This window comes from Telopea speciosissima, chromosome 5 (genome assembly GCF_018873765.1).
Source record: "Telopea speciosissima isolate NSW1024214 ecotype Mountain lineage chromosome 5, Tspe_v1, whole genome shotgun sequence".
Taxonomy (NCBI): Eukaryota; Viridiplantae; Streptophyta; class Magnoliopsida; order Proteales; family Proteaceae; genus Telopea; species Telopea speciosissima.
This window is the reverse complement of record NC_057920.1, coordinates 35,794,580-35,817,606: the sequence shown is the minus strand read 5'-3', so window position 1 is coordinate 35,817,606 and position 23,027 is coordinate 35,794,580.

Here is a 23,027-nt window from a genome sequence, read left to right as displayed (position 1 = left end):
CTTCAATTCTTGAAAACTTTTCTCACATGCTTCATTCCACTCAAATTTGACTCCCTTTCTTGTAAGTTTTGTCATAAGTGCCAAAATCTGTGAGAAATTCTCAATAAATCGTCGGTAATATCCGGCCAGTCCTAAGAAACTTCGTATATCAGTGGCACTCTTCAGAGTTTCCCATTCAAGAATCACTTTCACCTTGTCTGGGTCTACTTTAATGCCATCCTTGGTGACGATGTGTCCTAAGAATCCGATCTAGTGAAGCCAAAATTTATATTTGCTGAATTTGGCAAAAAGCTGGTGTTCTCGCAACCGCTGTAACACGAAAGTAAGGTGTCGTGCATGTTCTTCCTCATCTTTAGAGTATACAAGGATGTCATCAATGAATACTATGACGAATTTATCCAGCACACCATGGAATACTCTATTCATCATGTCCATGAATGTTGCCGGGGCGTTGGTTAACCCGAACGACAAAATCAGAAATTCATAATGCCTATATCGAGTTCGGAACGCCGTCTTATGGATATCACCACTCTTGATCTTCAATTGATGGTATCCCGACCTAAGATCGATTTTGGAGAAAACTCATGCTCCTTGTAATTGATCGAATAGGTCATCGATACACGGCAGCGGATATCGATTCTTGATAGTTAGCTTATTCAACTCGCGGTAGTCGATACACAGCCGTATACTACCATCTTTCTTCTTAATAAATAGCATAGGTGCTCCCCAGGGTGACACACTGGGTTGTATAAATCCTTTCTTCAGTAGGTCTTGAAGTTGAACCTGTAACTCTTTCAATTCGATTGGCGCCATCCAGTACGGTGCCTTGGATACCAGTGCTGTACCAGGAATTAACTCAATCGCGAATTCTATGTCGCAGTTAGGCGGTAGCTGCGTCAGATCTTCTGGAAAGACATCAGGAAATTCTCTAATGACTTTCAGTTCCTCCAATGGTTTTATCTTTGCCTCCGTGTCTATTACTGTGGCCAAAAAGCCTTGGCATCCATCGTCAAGTAACTTTCACGCCTGAAGGGCTAACAAAGTTATTCTCCTAGGTTTCTTCTTAGGTTCACTTAGATAGGTGAACGTTGACCCATCTTTCAAGTTTGCACCATAGGCGTATAGCCAATCCATGCCTAAGATTACATCAAAATCATTTATATCCATCTTTATCAATCGTGCGGTTAGTTTCTTCCCACAAATTTTAATCTGACAAGGGTTGTAGACCTTCTTCAAGCTCACGACACTCCCTGTTGGCATGCTGACTACTAGTTCGTGCCCGATGTCTCTTGGTTGATCTTTCATCTTACTCGCAAAGGTTGAGGAGACGAAAGAGTGGGTTGCGCCCAAGTCAAATAATACTCACGTGGGTATGGTTGAGACATTCAGGGTACCTAGGGTTCATAGGTAATTTAGGTTACATGTAGTAAGCCAATTAGTCTCTATAAGTTAGTAGTGTTCAGTAACTTACCTGTCAATACATCGGGATTTGCCTGGGCTTCTTCATTCGTCATCATAAACACCTTTCCTCGCATTCAATTGTCCCGAGCCGAAAAGTCCTAGCGTAGGGCTGATTCTGCAAGTTGTTATTGTACCCACACGTTCTACAATCTTTGGCCATATACCCTTCCTTGTTGCACTGGTAACACTTAAAGGGTGGAGCAACAGGTGGTGAGGCTTGGCTCACTTGACTTGTTGTTGGTCGGGCTGGCGAATCTGCTGTTGTCGCTTAGCTCGTCGCAGGTTGAGCAGGTCGATTAAAGGTGGGGCGGAAAGGGTTCTGACCCACATTCGGCCTACGATACGGAGTCGAGATCAAGCCTGAATTGGTTCCGCGGTAAACTTTATTTGGCCAGGCATAGGTCTGGAAATTGTTTGGCCTTTTGCCCTCGGACGACGTCACAGTTGTCTCTTTCTCTTTCTCCTTAAATCTATCTTCTATGGTTTTCGCCTTGTCGACCATCTAAGCATAATCCCTAATGTCCATGATTGACAACACTGATCCGATCTATTTCTTGAGTCCTTTCTCAAATTTCTTCACCTTACTAACTTCTCCTTTCAAATGCTCTGGAGCAAAATGGAACAAGTTCTCAAATCACTGTTGATAATCTAGCACCGACTTGGTTCTTTGCACCAGTGCGATGAATTCTGCTTCTTCCCTGTCCCTGAAACTCTCTGGAAAGTATTTCTTAAAGAAAACTTCTTTAAATTGCTCCCACATGGGATTTGGGTGAGTGGCTTCCAAATTAGGCCTAGTTGCCTTCCACCAAGCTTCGGCTTCATTCTGCAACTGATAACCCGCACATATCAACTTTTGTGCATCCGTGCACTCAAGTACTTCAAATGCCTTCTCCAGGGCACTGATCCATCGTTCCAGCTGCATTGCTTTAGAAGTTATTTTGGAAAATGCAGGTGGTTGAAGTTTCTTAAATCTTTCCATAATCTTAGGGGTAGAGGTCTCTGCTAAATGTTGAGGCATAGGTGGTGGAAATAGTATAGGTCGATTGGGTGGTGGTGGTAGTGCAACGCGTTCGTGCATCATGGTTGCAAACTGTGTGGACATTTGACCAAGTAATTCTTGTTGTTGTTACATGGTCTGCATCATTGTGGTCATGAATGCAGTCACGACACTAGCTACCACATTTGGCTGAGGTGCAACAGTAGAGGCTTGCGTAGCTGCTGGTGCTTCGGATGAAGCAGCCGATGCTTCCAAATTTTGAGCCTCAGTTCCGTTAGGCAGCTCAACCTCCGGTACAAGTCGAGGTTGTTTTCCTTTACGACCACCATGAGAACCTCTTCTGGTGTTAACCATTATTGCTTCTCTGAAAAGAGGAGCGTGTTCAACATTCCAATATCATCCATACGGATCAACAAATATTTCCTAGCTAGAGCAGGTACAAGTCCACAGTTCCAATGAGGTTCGTGAGTCACACCAGTAAGGTGAATTGTTAGATTCATTGTCTTGGTTTATTATGTGATGTGTCTTATTGAGTGTATTATGTTTCACTTTCTTATGCATTTTATGTATCAATATGCTATGCATGGCACTATATGAAAATTTTCAAGATTTTAAATAAAGACTTTTAATTATTTACCTGATCTAATAGGCAAGCATCTCCAGCTTCTTCCCAGCCACAAACTCCATCGTAAGCAAAAATTCTATGTTAGCTCTTACCTCTTCAGCTAAAGTCATAAAATACTCTTGCTCTTCTGGTCCACTAATGACAGCAATGACTAAATAAAAATCCAATCGATTCTCGGCTCGGGGTAGTACTAGTCGTATCCGTCTCAGTCTCTCTCGTAGATGTCTAGTATAGATCATGATGCTGGGGTCTCCAGCCTTGGTCAAGGTAATGGGTCCTATCATGGAAAATAATTCTAGGCATCAGGTCATACTTAATTAGAAGAATTAAGTACAAATCTACTGAAATTGAATAACCAAAGATCGATGAAACTAATTCTTGGGTTGGCTCGAGGTACCTTAACATCTAGGTGTTTGATTTACTAGGAACCCTATTAGGTCCTATTCCCAACTATCCTAGACTTTAGTTAGGATGAGATCTACGCTCCCCGTACTTACTAAACCCTTATTATGACATACCTACATAACTAAGTTATGTTTGCATAGCAACACTCCAATCAGTTTGTACATCACAGTATTCAAGCATGTAGCAGTTAGGTAGTACTCACCATAACCTATAATTGTGCATACACGTACATTTATATTTATATAAATATATTAAGTACTTAATTTAATTATATCCACAAAATACTCCTAGTCCCTATGTGTTCTACTAAAACCACATGTAGAAATTCACCCTTTTGACCTTAAGAAGACTAGGTTGGTTGCCCTCTTAGGTCATTTGAATATTATTATTTTATTATTATTCTTTTTTTTTTTTACATTAATAAAAAACTGTATTTTAGTGTTGTCTAAGGTCACTTTAGGTGTTCCCAAAGGTTCCATAAGCTAAAACTCAAAAACCAACAAGATCCCCTCACTGGGCGATGTCTCTGGGTGTTGCCACATCACCCAGAGAATCGGGGCTCAGGCTTTTATATCCGAGAGGGGCCCATTTTCATTTTAACTTTTTCTCACCTTTCCCTGTCACCTAGGAAAAGTCCTTGGAGAATAGTGGGACTCATTCCACACCAAATCCTTACACTTCCTCGTGTTTTTGGCGAACCTTCACGTGCCTAGGTAAGATTTCTTAACGTTTTCCCTATTTTAACTCTTCCTTTTACTTCCCTAATGTTTTGGTTAGGGTTTTTCCAAACTTTCTTGCCCTAACTATATTATTTCCTTCTCTTTTTGTAGAAAATGTCTACAAGCCACCGTACAGCTAGGAAATCAGTAGCCCGAAAGTGACTACGGGTTGAGTCAGAGGATTCTTCGGCATCCACAGTACCTCCTTCATCTCCTAGTGATGATTCTTCTCCGGAGGAACCCAACTTCGATCATTTCCTCTTCTCTAGGTACAAATATGCTAAAGAGTGGAAAATTTTTGAATCTCTAAAGATTGTGAATGGTCGGGTAGTCCGGGTAGAAGACTTTCACCAATACAATCTCTATACTAGATTCAACATTTTGAGTTGGACCCCCATGTTGGCACCCACTGAGCCATGCTATCCTTTCTTGGTTCGGTACTTTTACTGTAACCTAGGGCCTTCTAGTTCTCAAGAATTCGGAGTGGAGAGTAGGGTGAAGGGAGTAGATATTGAGTTGACCACTACCCTATTAGCAGAGATTTTGGGTTTACCTGACTCAGGAGAGAGGGTTTACTATCAGCCATGGATGGATATTTCAGATATGTTCTCTTTGGAGACCAGGAGGACGGTCTTCAAAGCATTGACAGGGTTATAAAGCACACCCAAATCCGAGATTTCTTACAGACCCAGTGCCCGTGTGATTAGCAGATGTGTGACTTACAACATCTACCCTAAAGGCAGTAACAAGGGTAGCATATCCATGATGAGGGCATACATCACATACTTGTCTCTTGGGAGCTGGGAAGGGAGGTCCAGTTATAAACCTTCCATATTTATTGCTTCAGGTAATGCTTTACCATGCTAGGAACCCAACTGATGGGAACCTTCCTTATGGGAAGTTCCTTACTCTGGTCTTCCATTACTTTGGGGTTCCATTGGAGGGCGAGTATGTTGATAGGACCAGATCCAGGCCCATAGACAAGACTTCCATTCTGAAGATGAAGGTGCCTGGTGAGGATCCACCAGAGGATGAGGAGCAGATGATGCCTGGAGATGAGCAGCAGGGGGAGGAGCAAGGTGGTGATGCGCTCGATGAGGGGTTGGAACAGGGAGACATTGAGGGAGACACCCAAGACTTACATGCAGAGGAGCTGGGCATAGGTCCAGATGATTTCGAGGGTTTTGACACTCAGTTCACTGACCTACCTGCATATGAGATGACCGGTGCCACTAGCTCTCAGGTTCCAGGACCTCCAGAGTGGGCTTAGATGATGACACACTTCTAGAGCCTCGGTTCCCAGCTTTCTAGTTTGGCGACTAGGGTGGATCAGGGTTTCACTTCCTTGGAGACGAGAGTGGAGTCTGTCGAGCAGCGGTTAAATTTTTGGGACAGATTCTACGGGGTTAACTCACGCCAGTCACAGCCTCCGTCGAGCGACGTGCCTCCATCTAAGTAGTACTTGATCAGCTCTAGACACTCTTACTACGTGGTTCAAACAATTTTCCTTTTATTATGCTTATGTGCTTTTCTTTCTTTAGGATGTTTCAAATTTTAGTGTTTCTTCTTTTTTTTTTTTCAACTATGTAATTGTTAAACTTTTAGTTTACCAGTGAAACTTATGTAGTGGCTTGGCCACAGTTATCTTTTTCTAATGGAAATTATGCATCTTTACTTATTTACAACTACCTCCCCTGTAGCTTTTAATTTTTACATATTTTATTATTTCAAGCTTATTAGTCCTAGTCTACACTCCATGAATGTAAGAAGAGCCTCACGCTCTGATACCAAGCTCTGTCACACCCCAAACCACCCCCTACGAGGATTGGGTAGGTGACCCAAATTGCATAACGGCAATCCGCCAAATCCCATGGATCTAAAAGCAATGCTTACATTCACGGAACCACATTCATCTCATTACCATAAGTAAGATCAGAGTGCTGTAGTAAAACTACAATTTCAATAATTAAAGGAAGCATAGTGATACGGGAAAATGATGATAATATATACATAAAAGGTTTGTACATTTCCCACCAACCCATAAACATAAAGACAAAGCTGACAAGAACAGAACTACATACATAAATATAAATAGGGTGAGCATACTCAACCCCAAAAAGAAAAGAAAGTAAAACCTACAACAGGACTACAATCAGAACGGGGATGAACTCCTAGCAAGATCAAAAAGGAGTTCCCAAAACAAACAAAAAAACACCAGAACTACTTCTCAACGGTCTTCATCAATGACCACTGAGAAAGTATGCAGGATTGGTATGACCTCCGTCGGGGTCCACACCAACATCATCGTAACAACCAGGACTCTCCTCCTCGAGATAAGCCTCCATGCCACAGTGGCATCGATCTGCAAAATCATCTAAGAAAAACAATGTATAATAGAGTGTGAGCCCCACTGAGCTCGTGAGCAAATAACATCAATCATGCATGGATATGATATCACAATTCACAATTCATATGTCCCTACATGATATGCAAGTCCAAATTATTTATTATCCACCTAACAATACAACTAAGTCAGGTCAGTGCTACTACAATCGCCAATACATGTATCCCTGGTGCGGGCTTCTAACCCCTTCCCATGATACACCCACTGAGTTTTCGGAGAGGACAAGTCAGCTCTCGCATCAGTCACCAAGGTCAGCCCGACCAGCCCTCTGTGATTAACCAGTGGGACAATCCATTTCTGTTCTCTTTTCTTTTCTTTTCTTAGGCTTATAGCCCATATTCACCATTCCGGTCTTCTTTTCATTCATTCACCATTTCAGTGTTCTTTTCATTTCTTTTCTCTTTTTCTCATATACATATGGTCGCCCCCATAGGCATCCAACACCTTAACCCCTGTTGGCAAGGGTGCATAGTACGAGTGATGAAACTCTAGCCCCATGTCTATATGGCATCGTATGAGTCGGGTGGTGTCAACTGCATCCCATTCTACGGGCTACCACAGGCCTCATTTCCAAGCCAACTACGACATCTAGTCTAACAATCACAATCATCATATAAGAATTCACAGTGTTGATCAACATACAGTCATTATGCAGTGATTTGAGTAACTTGAAATAGAAGTAAGTAACACAACATTTATAATTTCAATTCATATTAGCTGGCATCATATCATAATTACACATACACGAATGATAATATTATTCACTCACCTGACTCTGGTTCTAAATACTCGATTGCAAACTCATTTCCAATAGCAGTCTGATTTTTGTCCTCGAGCGCGGGATCAATTCCTAGATATAAATCAAAAGTTGTCTTATTAAGTTTTCAGTCTATCACTGGCAGTCCTAGGGTTAACCTAAACTTACTAGGTTGACCCGGTGCTTGATTGGTACTCATTTAGGATCACTGGGCCTTGCACTGGGCCTTAGGTTATGTCCCGATGCATTGGCCAGTGTCAGTGGCATAAGGGTAATATGGTCATTTACAATAGTTGTACCTGACCCCAGGTCAGATCAGGTCCATAGTGCTATCCACAGCTTGTCTATGCTGCAGGACCAAGCACAGCAGGGTTTCCTATACTGCGGGGCCCACTAGGGTTCCAAAGTACCTTCCCATCAAGGATAGATGTGGGGAAGGGCTTTTTAGTTATTTCCCAACCTCACACAGTGTCCAAAGGCCATTGGGTGAGATCCCCCAGGTTAGATCATCATTCCAGCAACTTTCCATTCACTGGGCGATGGCTCTGGGCGATGTCTGCATCGCCCAGTGCATCGCCCGAAGGCTGCAATCGGCATTTGGGCTGAGTTCCCAAGGTTGGGCTCACAGGGTTGAGATCAGACTTGATCCTCTGCATGTCAGGGGGGTTAGGTAGCCCCTGAGATGGCCTACCTAATGGTCCAATTGGATCTTTCATCAGATCCATCATCAGGCTGCCAATGGCTACCCAAACAACCCAGTAAATAGTGTCACAGGGTTTTCTTCAAGTTTGGATCCCAGCCAAAGCCATATGCAGGGCTGTAAATGGTTGCAAAATAGGGTTTCATGGCTGCAACCACTTAGGGTTTGGTCCCTGCACCCGTGGCTTGCATCCAGGGCTTCCAAATCATAGGGCAATAGTTCAAATGAGCAGTGCAGCTGTGCACAGCCAGGTTTCGGCCTAAGGAATAGCACAACAGCCTATTAAAATCACTCATAGATCACAGATCTTCCATGCACAAGGCTAGCATGGTAGATCTGGAGCTGACCTGGGCAAACCCTAACTGTTCAGGGCTGCCCAGGGAGCAAAAACACATCAAACATGGGGAAGAGATGGGGACAGTAGGTTTATATAGGTATAAATATACCTGAACAAGCTTGAGAGAGCTCGAACCAGGTTGGGTGCAGGGCTGTAGCAGCTCCCCTTCCTTCTTCCTTCTTCTTTCTTCTTCTCCTTCCTCTTCTTTCTCTCCTTTTTCCCTCTCTTCTCTCCCATGGATTTCAGAACTGCCAAGGGCTCTAAAATGAGCCCAAGACCTTCCTATTTATAGGCCCAGCCCTCACTGAGGCTTGTTTGCCTGGGAAGGCTTCTTTTGAAAATTAGTTTTTAAACTGATTTTGACTGATTCTGGGCACACTGGTGGGGTCCACAGTGAACCAAGGGTATGAGGTGGTTGCTTAGCCTTCCCTCTATCCATGGAGGGTGCCCATGTTCATATTGGGTGGTCCCCATAATTAGAAATTATTAAAAATGTACTGTTTCACTCACTGGGCGTTGTCACTGGGCCTTGCTGCATCGCCCTATGCCATCGTCCAGAGAATGGGCTTGCACAGGGGTTTGACCTTTGGTCAGGGTATTGTCCCCACCTGCCCCAAAGGAGATTTTACACACTTTACAAAGGTGGGTCCCACCATTATAAGGAGGAGAGAGATTACCTGGGATTCAAACCATATATCAGGCAATGAGCTGTACATTTGCAGGGGTCTGCTGTCCACCTACAGATAGGCATGTAGGATGATCCACACAAGGTTTCTTCATCAATACAAGTCATTAGGGTGATGCTCCATAGTGATCCTGGTTTCTTGATCAGGGGTTCCTATCCTTCAATCAAAATTCCAGTCAGCCAGGGGCAAGGTTTGACAGATGTCACATCCTCTTGAATTCTTTGTTGACCGAATTCAAGTTCTATTATCCGGTTATTTGCTTCAAAAAAGTCATCAATGCTTGAGACCCATTCTTGTAAAGATGCTGGTATCCCTTCTTGTGCTTGACGAGGAGGGGGCACATTTTCATCCAAAATTTCTTCTTCTTCAACAAACACATCGGATGGAGGAGGAATAGCAATGGTGTGAAAGCTATTATGGGTGATGTGTTGAAAAGGAAAAGTGGATTCTTCCTCACAATCAAGATCAATGTCAAAGACCCAAAATATACGAGTGAGAAGCCGGCCATAAGGAAGACTAGTGTGCCTATGAGGGTGAGCACACGATTCCATATATCTCATAATAAAGTATGGCAGACAAGTAGGGTTATTGGCATAGATGCAATAAGTGATGTACGCCTGTGGAGTAAGGCACTTGTTTCTATCACCACCCCTAGGAATGATATTGTGTTGAACTATATAAGAGATAACATGAGGAATGAGATGGAGGAGACCGGTGACAACAGTCCCCGCATTTGGGTCAAATTGTTTAAGAATTATAGAATACACTTCTTTATGATTGATCAAATCACCAAAGTTGGTGTTCTTTGGGGTCCAAAAGATGCAAGGTCCATCATTTGGGATTTCAAGAATATGGGCAAGGTCATCAAGAGAGAGTTCTATGTGAGTGCTCTTCACATGGAATGAAGTTTCAAACCTTGTTCTGCGCCACTAAAATAGAGGTTGGCGTAGAAATACTTGATAAGGTATGGATAACAAGGATAGGAAATGTTGAGAAGAGGTTCCCAACCGATCTCCTTAAAATGTTCTTCGAGACGGATGCTATTGAATGAGAATACGTCCACCTCGCGTCCTTCTTCTATTTTCCTTGTAAGGTAGAGATGCCAATTTGCACGACATTCCCTTGATCGAAACAATCGATCTTCTCCTTCAGCATATGGTTGTCTTGAACCGCTTCCTCTTCCTGCCGTCCTTCCTCTTTTAGAGGGTGGATTCTCAGTCATTGGTTCCTTACCTCTTTGACTCATTGTTGAAAAAGAGAGAGAGAATAAAAGTAGAGAGAAAATGCTTAATAAAAAGTAAACACAGTGTAAATCACAATTAGAGTGAACAGTGAGTGAGAAAAAGACAAAAAATTAAGATTTAAATAGGCAAACAAATCTGTATAACAGTCATAAAATAGTCAAAAATCCTAATCCGGTATACCATTTTAGGTAAACAACCAAAATATGCTGAACCAGCATACCGGTTTGTAATCCAGTATGCCGTTTCACCAGAAACAAAAGCAAAATAGCATTATATCATGAAAAGCACTTATGCAAAAGGGTCACCAATTCCTAGGGCTCTTCTAAGAGTGCAGAATCTTTCTTCACTCAAGGGTTTTGTGAAGATGTCCATGAGTTACTTCTCGGTCACAATAAAATCAAGTTGGATTTCACCTCGTTGAGCAGTGTCATGTAAGAAGTGGTGACGGATATCAATATGCTTAGCTCTTGAGTGTAAAATCGGATTCTTGCTAAGGTTAATTGCACTTGTGTTATCGCATGGGATAGAGGAAGTGTCAAACTGAACTCCATAATCTTGGAGAATTTGCCTCATCCATAGCACTTGTGCACAACACTGTCCGGCTGCAATACATTCGGCCTCGGTGGTAGAAAGAGCAACAAAATTTTGCTTCTTACTAAACCACGAAACCAAACATGATCCTAAGAAGTGACAAGATCCATTTGTACTCTTACGATCAACATGGCATCCGACAAAGTCGGCGTCGGAGAAGCTAATAAAGTCAAAATCATTGTCCATAGGGTACCATAGTCCAATGCTTGGGGTTCCCTTCAAGTACTTAAAGATTCTCTTTACAGTACTCAAGTGGGACTGTATAGGTTTGGCCTGAAACCTAGCACAAGCACAGACACTAAACAATATGACAGGTCTACTAGCCATTAGATAGAGTAAACTAACTATCATGCCTCTATATTTAGTTGGGTCAACAAGGGTTCCATCTTCATCCTTGGACAAAGTTACAGATGTACTCATCAGAGTACCAGATGACTTTTGTCCATTGATGTCTAACTTTTTTAATAATTCTTTAAGATACTTTGTTTGACTGATGAAAATCCCATCAGGGGTCTGTTTAATTTGGAGTCCTAGAAAGAAATTCAATTCTCCCATTAGACTCGTCTTAAATTCACTACTCATACATTTACTAAATTCATGGCAAAGTGATTCATTTGTAGAACCGAAAATAATATCATCGTCATAGATTTGAACTATAATTAAATCATTCTTATCATGCTTAACAAATAGAGTAGTACCATGCTCTTGGGGATTGTTTTAAGCCATACAAGGCTTTCTTCAGCTTATAGACATGGTCAGGGAACTTTGAATCTTCAAATCCAGGCGGTTAAAACATTCAAGAATGCACTCTTGACGTCCATTTGGTACAACCTGAAATTCTTATGATAGGCAAAAGCAAGTAATATTTTAATTGACTCAAGTCTAGCTACAGGTGCATATGATTCATCAAAGTCAATACCTACTTGTTGGTTATATCCTTGAGCAACCAGCCTAGCTTTGTTTCTAGTTTTGTTACCATCTCCATCAAATTTATTCCTAAATACCCATCTAGTCCCAATAATCTTGGTGTTAGAGAATTTTGGCACTAAGTCCCAAACTTCATTTCTTTCAAATTGATTAAGCTCTTCTTGCATAGCAATTATCCAATCACTATCCAAAAGGGCTTCCTTTACATTCTTGGGTTCGATGGTAGATATAAAGGCTACATTGAAACAAATATTTTGGATTTTACTCCTAGTTTGTATACCTTTATCAAGGTTTCCAATACAAGGTCAAATGGATGGTCTTTAACGGTCTTAATCTCTTTAGGAAGTTGATGTATTTGATTATTAGGTTCTTCTAAAGAGACATTTTCCACTCTTTTCCTAATCTCAAGTACTTCATCTTCATCATCTTCTTTTAGGTCTTTATATTTGTCCTTGGCCATGGATTCATCCAATTTTACATTCATAGACTCTTCCACAACTAGAGTTCTTTTATTAAATACTCTATAGCTCTACTATTTGTGGAGTAGCCTAAAAAGATACCATCATCAGCCTTTTCTTCAAACTTTCCTAAGTTGTCTTTAGTGTTAAGAATAAAACATGCACAATCAAACACTTAATAGTAATCAACTTTAGGAAGCTTATTATGAAAAAGTTTATAGGGGGTCTTTAACAAGATAGGTCTTATCAAAACCCAATTTAACACATAACAAGCCGTGTGAACAATTTCAGCCCAAAAATACTTTTACAAAGAGTACTCATTGAGCATTGTCCTTGCAGTTTCTTGGATAGTTCTATTCTTCCTTTCAACCACACCATTTGATTGTGGTGTTCTAGGAATCAAAAAGTTATGAGTTATACCTTAATTTTTACAAAACTCACCAAATTCATCTATATTATCAAATTCACCACCAATGTCACTTTTTATAGAAGTGATCAAGTAACCCTTTTAATTTTGTATTCTCTTGTAAAGAGATACAAATTCCTCAAATACATCATTTTTATGCTTGAGGAAGAGGGTCCAAGTGAAACGGGAGTAGTCATCCACAATAATGAAAGTATATTTCTTTCCTCCCAGACTAGTGGTTTGAATTGGTCCAAAAAGGTCAAGATGAAGTAGTTGCAAAGGTCTAGAAGTAGCAACAGATTTAATGACTTTGTGAGCTACCTTTGTAAGTTTACTTCTTTGACATGCTCCACAAGTGTGTTGCTTATCAAGTTTCAACTTAGGTAGATTTCTCACCAAATTCTTAGAGGAGAGGGATTTAATAATCTTAAGATTAATGTGTCACAATTTTCTATGCCATAAGGTTGCATCATCAAATTTAAAAAAGAGACATGCATTATGAAAATTTATACTAAATACACAAGTATAAATATTATTCTTTCTACTTCCTTCAAGGATAATATTATCGTTAGAGTCATTGATCTCACATTTAGAGGCATTAAAAGTAACAACATAACCATTGTTACATAGTTGACTCACACTAAGTAAATTATACTTAAGATTATCAACTAAACTAAAGTTGAAAATGATTGTACCTCCAAACTTTAGGGATCCGTTCTCAATAATTCTTCCTTTGCTATTGTCTCCAAAAGATACCCATCCCCTTTTTTGCTTCTTGAGCTCCGAAAATACCTTTGGGTTGGATGTCATGTGCTTTGAGCAACCACTATTGATGTACCATTCCAAGTTGCTCATATCCTACAAAACAAAGCTACTTAATAAAACTTTGGTCCCCATTATATGTTGGGTCCATCATTGTTAGTATCATACCTTTCCCTTGGTCTTCAAACCATTTGGTTACCATTTGCCTTTTGGTTTTCATTCCAATTTGGGTATGATTGGGGGTTTCAAGGTCTTTGGTTTTGGGGTACTCTATATAAACCTTGGTTCTTGGGCGATCTTTGCACCTTAGGTGGATTTCTCCTGTTTTAACCATTAAAAGATCTTGTAGGAGGTTGACCATTGAAGGGTCTTCTAGGAGGGCGAAAAGGTTACTTCATATGATTGTGTCCCTTCTTGCTGCAATTATTGTATACAACAGTTTGAGGGATATACGTGGTCTTCCCTTTAGGATTGGGTTTGCTAAATTGAGGACTTTTCTTTCTTAAGTAGCACTCCTCAATAGAGTGACCTTTCTTCTTACAATAATTACAGAACTTCTTCTTTACTTTCTTACTTGCCATTTTACTTGTACTTGGCTTTTTTGATTGATTTGAACCTTTGTTCACATCATAGCCTACCCCTTCCTTGTTTAGAGGTGCTTTTGGAGCATTTCCAAGTAAGATGTCAAGAGTTCTTTTTTCATTGGTAAATGATTCTAAGGCTTTACACAACTTCTCTTTTTCTTCTTTCAAGATGTTAACTTGAGAAGTTAGAGTTGTGTTTTGGTCTTTAAGGGTATTTATCTCTTTCAAGAGATTCTTTTTGGTAGTGACTAGCTCCATGCTACTTTGGTAGAGATCTTCAAAAGCTTCTTCCAATTCTAAAAAGTCCTTATCTTTATGTGATGGAGAAGTGGGGGTCACCTCATTTTGGGTTTCTTCATCTTCAGTAGCCATGAGTGCCAAATTAGTTTGTTCTTCTTCTTCTTGAGATGCTTCATCCTCATCCTCTTCATCACTTGAGTCAAAGGTATGTTCAACTTTGTAGGCTTTCTTTTATTTCTTTATCTTTGAACAATCTCCTCTGTAGTGTCCTGGCTTCCTACATTCATAGCACACAACATCTTTTGAGGAGGAATCATTAGTTTCTTTGGAAGTATTTTTATCCTTTTGATCCCTTGAGAAACTCATTTTGTTAAAGGTGCCTTTTCCTTTGTTCTTCAAGAATTTTGAGAATTTCTTGGATAGATAAGCAATCTCATCATCAGACAGTTCGTCTTCATCATCGCTAATGTCATATGTCTTGAATGCTACAACCTTCTTCTTTGGTTCTTTCGAATCATCCTCCTTGGTGTCTTGTTTGAGTTCCATCTCATGAGTTTGGAGTGATCCCAACAGCTCGTCTAGACTTAGCTTGTCAATGTCTTTAGATTCTTTGATTGTAGTAGTCTTGGGTCTCCATTCTTTTGAGAGAGATCTCAAAATTTTTTGCACATTTTCACCATTGGAGTAAACTTTTCCTAAATCTTTCAGCTTGTTCATAATGTTAGTACATTGAGTAAACATAGCATATATGTCTTCATCATTTTTCATTTTAAATAGCTCATACTCATTTACTAGCATATCAATCTTAGATTGCTTGACTTCAGAAGTACCTTCATAGGTAACAACAAGCTTATCAAACATCTCCTTAGCGGAGTCACACATGCAAGTTCTATTGTACTCCTTTTCTCCTAGAGCACATTGAATATAACTTATAGCAACAAAATTGAGTTGAACCTTAGCTTTTTCAGTTGGGGTCCACTCTTCTTTGGGCTTGTCTATGGTATTTGGTCTATTTTCAATTACTTCCCATGCGTCAATGTTATTGGCACACACGAAGTTCTTGAATTGATTCTTTTAATAGGAAAATCCTTCACCTTCAAAGAAGGGAGGTCGGGTAATATTATATCCTTCAATCTTGCGATTGGCAGAGGATCCCATGTCTTAAACTCTTAATTGGATTATAAAAATCACAGTTTTGAGCTCCCGCTTTGATACCAAATGTGAATTCACCTAGAGGGGGGTGAATAGGTGAGGGTTGAAAAAAAAATTTATTCAAAAATAACCAAGTAAAGAATGAGCAATAAACAAGCAATAATTAAAAGAGTGACACAAGAGATTTATAGTGGTTTGGCCAATACTTACCTACGTCCACTTCTCTCACCTTAGAGAGAATTTCACTATATTAAATCTTGAGTAAGAGCAAGAGGACTCGTACCACTCTTGAGAAATGAGCAAGAGGACTCAACAACAACTAATCTTGAGTTAATCAGCAAGAGGACTCAAACTACTCTTGATTCCAAGCAAGAGAACTCAACCTACTTATATAAAGTAAAAGTGATACTAAGGAGTTTTAGAACTATCTCAAACCTTAGTAAAGATGTGCTACCTTTCAATCTATGAAGCTTTAATGCAAATATGAATGAAGGGAGCTAAATGAGATTGAATTCTCACTTGAGAGTGACTTGTTCTTAGAGGCTCTTGATTGTGATTAGTAGTGGTGTTTAGAGCCTTAAACAAGTGGGTATTTATAGGCTAGATGGCTCAAATTAATTAGGAATCTAGATTAGGATCTGATTCCAAAAGTCATATATAATCCGGTATGCTGGATTCCAATCTGGTATGCCGGATTACCTAATTTCCATATTGAACAGGAGAATAATGGTCAAAAACTAACAGTCACACACTAATCCGGTACGCGGAATGGCTTATCCGATATGCCGGATCAAGGCAAAACTAAGCCAAAAAGGATCTGGTATGCTGGATGGTTATCCAGCGTACTCCGGAGAGCTACTGTGAGCAATTTCCTGAGATTCCCATTGATCTGGTATGCTGAATTGGGAACAGGTATGCCGGATTGGGCAATTTCAATGGAAATAAGTCCAATTCCAATAAGGGTTTGGTTTGGGGGCTTCAAACCCTAATGGTCACATGTCTAAGTGGTCAAATTACCTCCTAAGTACATTCTAAATGGATGTATGCATGCGTGTGTGCATTACATCAATTTGTGACTTAAAAAATTACAAATACAAGATTACAAAGTCCTCATTCTTCATTCTTCAATCTTCAAAGTTTGACTTCTTGACTTCCATGTCTTATGAAACATTTTAGGCCAAATTCTTGTACATATTTGTATACGCTCTTGTACATGCTCTTATGTAAGCAAATGTTAGTCCAAGAGAGGCTTTATTTATTATCATCAAAACATGGCTTGGAGTCTATGAGGAGGTTTCCATAACAATTTCACTGTGAAGCTGATCTGACCTGGGGATCTTCACCCATAGGCCATGGAACAGTGTAGGGAGGTGGAATGACCAAAAAGTCCCTCCCCACATCTGTCCACAGGTATAAATGCTTTGAGTACCCAAGTGGGCCCCGTAAAACTTAGAAACCCTGTCTATGGTGGTCCTACAGCACTGTCAAGTTGGGGACTGTGAGACCAATATGACCTAGGAACATGTACCATTGTGATAAATGACCAATTTGCCCCTAGGCCACAAACTTTGGATGATGTACCCGGACATATGCCTAGGCCCAGTGCAAGGCCCGGCCCAAAGATTTCCAAGTGATGACCAACTGTACACTGAGTCTACCCAGTAAGCCTAGATCAACCCTAGGACATCCAAAAACAATTTGGAATATTAAATGACACATTTCTGATTTATATCTAGGGTTTGATCCCGCGCTCGAGGCCTATAGCCAAACTGCAGTCAGAACTGAAACTACAACTGAATACCTAGAACCAAACCCAGGTGAGTGAAATGTTATCGTGTATGTATGTGTAACAATATTAATTATGCCAACAATTTAAATTTTTTTAATTATAATGGTGTGTTACTTATTCAATTAACATTTCTCAATTATTATACATCGTGTGACTGTTGATCAACACTGCTTGAATTTATCATGATGAATGTGATTGTTAGACTAGATGTCGTAGTTGGCTTGGAAATGAGGCCGGTAGTAGCCCATAGTATGGGATAAGGTTGACACTGCTCAACTCATACGATGCCAGATAGGCATGGGGCTAGAGTTTAATCACCCGTGCTATGCACCCTTGCCAACAGGGGCTAAGGTGTTGGATGACTGTGAGGACTACCATAAAACCTCAGGCGTTTATGCCGAGAAGCCTCAGCATAGCTAGGATGCCCCAGGGCAAATATGCCAGGAAGCCTTGGGCTATAAGCTTGGGAAGCACCAAAAGGTGAATTATGGTTATATGCCAAACAAAGTTTATGCATCGGTAAGGTGAAATGATATTGAGTCGGTTACCTCACAAGTTTAATTAAGAGGGCCGGTCGGGCTGACCTGGGTAGGGAGATGCTGGTGCCGGCTGGTCCTCTCCAACAACTCAATGGGTGTATCGCGGGAAAGGGTAACCAAGCCCACACCAGGGATACATGTATTAGGGATTGTAGTAGCACTAACTAGACTTAGTTGTATTGTTAGGTGGCTAATAAATAATCTGGACTTGCATATCAAGTAGGATCATGTGGAATGTGGTTGCATGTGCATGCATGATGATATGTTTTACTCACGAGCTCGGTGGGGCTCACACTCTGTTATATATGTTTTTCTTCTAGATGATTTTGCAAGTGGATGCCACTGTGGCATGGTGGCTCATTGCGAGGAGGAGAGCCCTAGTTATTATGATGATATTGGTGTGGACCCCGATGGAGGTCGTACCAATGATGCAATCGTTCTCAGTGGTTATTGATGAAGACTAGTGAGGGGCGCTTCTGATGCTTTTTATCTTGGGGACTCCTTTTTGCTTTTGATAGGAGTTTATCCCCGTCCTTGGTTCTGTCCTAGTTTCTTCTTTTCTTTTTGGGGTTGAGTTATCTCGCCCTGAATATATATATATTTTTCTTTTGCTTATGTATATGTCAGTCTTACTTTCAGTTGTGGGTTGTACTGGGGAATGTTTTAGAACATATGTATATATATATCATCATCATCATCATCATTCCCGTATCGTTACGCTTTCTCTTTTGTTATTATAATTGTAGTTTATCTGTAGCACTCTGATCTTACTTGTGGTATGTGATGAATGTGGTACCGTGAATGTATTAACTGCTTCTAGATCCGTGGGATTTGGTGGATTGCCGTTATGCAATTCGGGTCACCTACCTAATCCTCCCAGGGGGTGGTTTGGGGTGTGACAGAGCTTGGTATCAGAACGTGAGGCTCTTTCTACATTCACGAGATGCATAATAGGAATAATAAGCTACCAACACAAAAACACGTGATAAAGTAAAAGTTATAGGGGAGGTAGATGTAATTAAAAGATAAGATGCATAATTACATTAATTTAAAGATAACTGGGGCCGAGCCACTACAAGAAGTTTGACTGAAGGTACTACCTTCAAGTTTACATAAGCAGAAAAAAATATATATATGCACCACACCCAAAAGAAAATACATAAGCTATAAAAAAAAAAGTGAGAAAAAAGTTAGAACTACATAAAGTCAAGATCGGCTACACATGTAGGAGCTGTCTGGAGTACTACTCTATCGGTGGTAGGTCACTCGATGGAGGCTGAGACTGGCATGAGTCAACGCGATAGAAGATATCCCAGAAGTCTAGACGCTGCTCTACAGACACCACTCTACTCTCTAGAGATGAGAAGCCTCGATCCATCCAAGTCGCCATATCAGTAAGCTGAGTACTTAGGCCCTGTAACTATGACATCACCTGTGACCACTCAGATGGCTCTGGCACATGCGAGCTAGTGGCACCTGTTGCCTTATACGGGGGCAAGTCTGTGAACTACTCACCAATCCCCTCAAAGTCGCCCTCATCTCTGTGCTCATCTCCCTACTCCTCATTTCCTTGCACCTCCATCTACTCACCTTCCTTAGGATCACTCCCTGGCTCCCCTAGTACTTTCATCTTCAATTTTGAGGTCATATTGATGAGCCTAGACCTGTCTCTCTCCATATACTCACCGCCCAAGGGAACCTCGAAGTGTCGGAAAACCAAAGTAAGGAACTTCCCATATGGAAGGTTCCCATCTGAAGGGTTCTAGGCATGGTATAGCATAGCCTGAAGTAACAGATATGGGAGGTTTATAACTGGACCCCCTTTGCCCGCTCCCAGTAGGCAATAGGTAATATAGGCTCTCAGTATAGAAATACTACCTCTGTTTCCGCCCTTCGGGTAGATGTTATATGAGACACATCTACTAATGACTCGAGCACTATAGGAAGCCTTAGATTTAGGAGTACTCTCAGAACCAGTCAATGCTTTGAAGACCCTCATCCTGGTCTCCAAAGAGAACATATCAGAAATTTCAACCCTGGGCTTGTAGTAACACCTCTCACCAGTATCTGCTAGCCCTAGGATCGCTGCTAAGGTAGCAGTGGTCAGTCTAATGTTCACCCCCTTGACCCTGCTCTCCAATCCAAACTCCCGTGCCCCAGATAGCACTAGGTTACAGTAAAAGTATCGAACCAAGTTAGGATAACATGGTTCTGCAGGTGATAGCATAGAGGCCCAACCTAGGATGTTGAACCTAGTAAACAAATTGTACTGATGGAAGTCATCCACCTGTACAACCCTCCCATTTACAATCTTTAGGGACCTAAACTTGTCCCAATCCTTGGCATGCTCGTACCTAGAGAATAGAAACCGATCGAACTCCGATTCCTCTGATGATGAATCATCCCTAGGAGAAGTAGGTGGCACTGAAGAAGAAGAAGAATGCTCACTCTCAGACTATAGCCTTTTGCGTGCTATGGATTTCCTCACCGTTCTATGGCTAGTAGGCATTAGGCTACAAAAAAGAAAAGAAAAGGAGTGGTTAGGGCAAAGGAAATTGATAAAACCGTAGCCAAAACAAGAAAAACAAAGGAAATGACCTAATGTAAGGAAAAAGAGTAAAGAATCTTACCTAGGCTTGCGTAGAATCGCGGGGGACCCGTGAAAGTGGAAGGATTTGGTGTGGAAAAGGTCACACTAAGCTCCAAAGCTTTGCCCTAGGTGTTTAGAAGTGTTTAGAAAAGAAATGGAATGAAATGGGGCCCTCTCGGACTATTATATCTGAGCCCTGATTCTCTGGGCGATGCATCTAATGCCCAGAGACATCGCCCAGAGATTTAATTTTTGTTGTTTTTGCATAACAGCTCATGGAAACTTGAATTTTGCCCAAAAACACTTCAACAAACCTAAAACATGATTTTTTATAAAATATGCATGTAAAAAAAAATTTTAAATTAATTAAATAATCGAATAAATCCAAATATTACCTAATAAACTATCTAAGGGAGTATAGTCAATGCTTGGGGATTTAAGAATTTTCTTTTTGTATATGAATAAATATTGATAGATAAATATGCCTATGCCTATATGAAATTTGTGTGTGCATGGATATTTAGTATTATGTGCCTAATACTGTGCGTGTATGAACCAAGTGGATTGATTCTACGCAAATTTGAACATAGATATTTAGGCATGTTGTAATACGTATCTATGAGATTAGGGAACGTAGATTTTACCCTACCTACAGCCTAGGCTAACCAAGAATAGGGTTCAATAGGTTGTCCAGTCAAGTTGAAACCCTAGATGCTAAGATGCCTCGAGCCAACCCATTTATATTTTTATTGATTATAGTTGCTTAGATTCCTGTAGACATGTACTTAATTCTTTTAATTAAGTATAACCTGATACTTAGAACCTCTTCATGACAGGACCAGACCACCCTATTCCAGCTTGGAAACCCCCCTAGCATGATCTACATTGCGCAACTAAGGAGGAGGCTGTTTAGGATACAAAAGATATTGCCACGTGCGAAGAACCACTTAGCTTTCTTCTTGGGACTTGCAGCAAATAGTGGACCGGTGGACCGAGTTATTTACCTATCCTTGGCTGACGAAGTTAGGAATGACATAGAACACCTGCACGTACTAAAATTTATGCTTAGAAAGAGGCTGGAATTACTTGCTTGTTAGGCTCAGGTAATATTTAAAAGCTTTTTGGTTAAAAATTTAAAATCTATCATATAGTGTCATGCATAGTTGTCATCGCATAAAATACCTAAATAATAAGAACACAAGTAAGAGAAACACTTCAAAGGAAAAAAATATACATGCAATAATAAAGATAAATGTAATAATCCACCTTGCTGGTATGACAACAAAATTTCCCTGGAACTGTGGAATAGGTAGGTACATGTCATAACTAGGAATTATTTTGTTGACCTCAAAAGAAGTGTTGGATTATTAAGTGTGTTGCACTTTTCAGAAAAGCAACCATGGTCAACACAAGGAGTTCTCGAGGTGGTCGTAAAGGAAAACGCCCTCGTGTTATATCGGAGGTTGAACTACCAAATGGAACTGAGGCTTAAAATTTGAAAGCATCGGCTGCTTCATCAGGAGCACCAGCGGCTACTCAAGCCACTGCTGTGACACCTCAATCGGGTATGGCAGCCGACGAGGTAATTGTGTTTATGACCACTATGATGCGAACCATGTAGCAACAACAAGAACTACTAGGTCAGATGTTTACGCAGTTTGTGGGCATGATGCATGAGCGTGCAGCACCACCTCCACCACCCAACCGGCCCTTACTTTTCCCACCTCCTGTGCCTCAACACTTGGCAGAAAACTTTGCCGCTAAGGTGATGGAGAGATTCAAGAAACTCCAACCACCCGTGTTTTCCAAATTGGACTCCGAGGCAATGCAGCTTGAGCGGTGGATTAGCGCATTAGAAAAGGCATTTGATGTACTCGAGTGCACGGACACGCAAAAGTTGATATGTGTGGGTTATCAGCTACAGAATGAGGTTGAAGCTTGGTGGAATGCCACTAAGCCAAATTTGGAAGCCACTCATCCGAATCCCATGTGGGAGCAATTTAAAGAGGTTTTCTTCAAAAACTACTTCCCAGAGAGCTTTAGGGATAGGAAGGAAGCTGAATTCTCTGCACTGGTACAAGGGACCAAGTCAGTGCTAGATTATCAACAACGATTTGAAGATCTGTTCCATTTCGCTCGGAGCACTTGAAAGGGGAAGTTAGTAAGATAAAGAAGTTTGAGAAGGGACTCAAACCCGAGATCGGGTCAGTATTGTCAATTATGGATATCCGGGATTATGCTCAGATGGTCGACAAGGCAAAGACCATGGAAGAGAGATTTAAAGAAAAGGAAAAGGAGAAGACTATGACATCGCCTGGGTTAAACAAAAGGCCAAATAACTTTCAGATTTATCGAGGAACAAGTTCAAGCCCTAATCCGACTCCATACCGTAGGCCACAAGTAGGTCAGAATCCTTTCCGCCCTACTATCAATCGACCTGCTCAACCGACTATGAGTCAAGCGACAACAGCAGCTTCGCCAGCCTGACCAGCTACAAGTCAAGTGAGCCAAGCCTCAACACCTGCTGTTCCCCCTTATAAGTGTTACGTGTGCAACAAAGAAGGGCACATGGAGCAAAGAATGCAGATTGTGTGGGTATAGCAATAACTCGCCAAACCAGCCCTACGCAAGACTTTTTCAGCCACAATGACAAA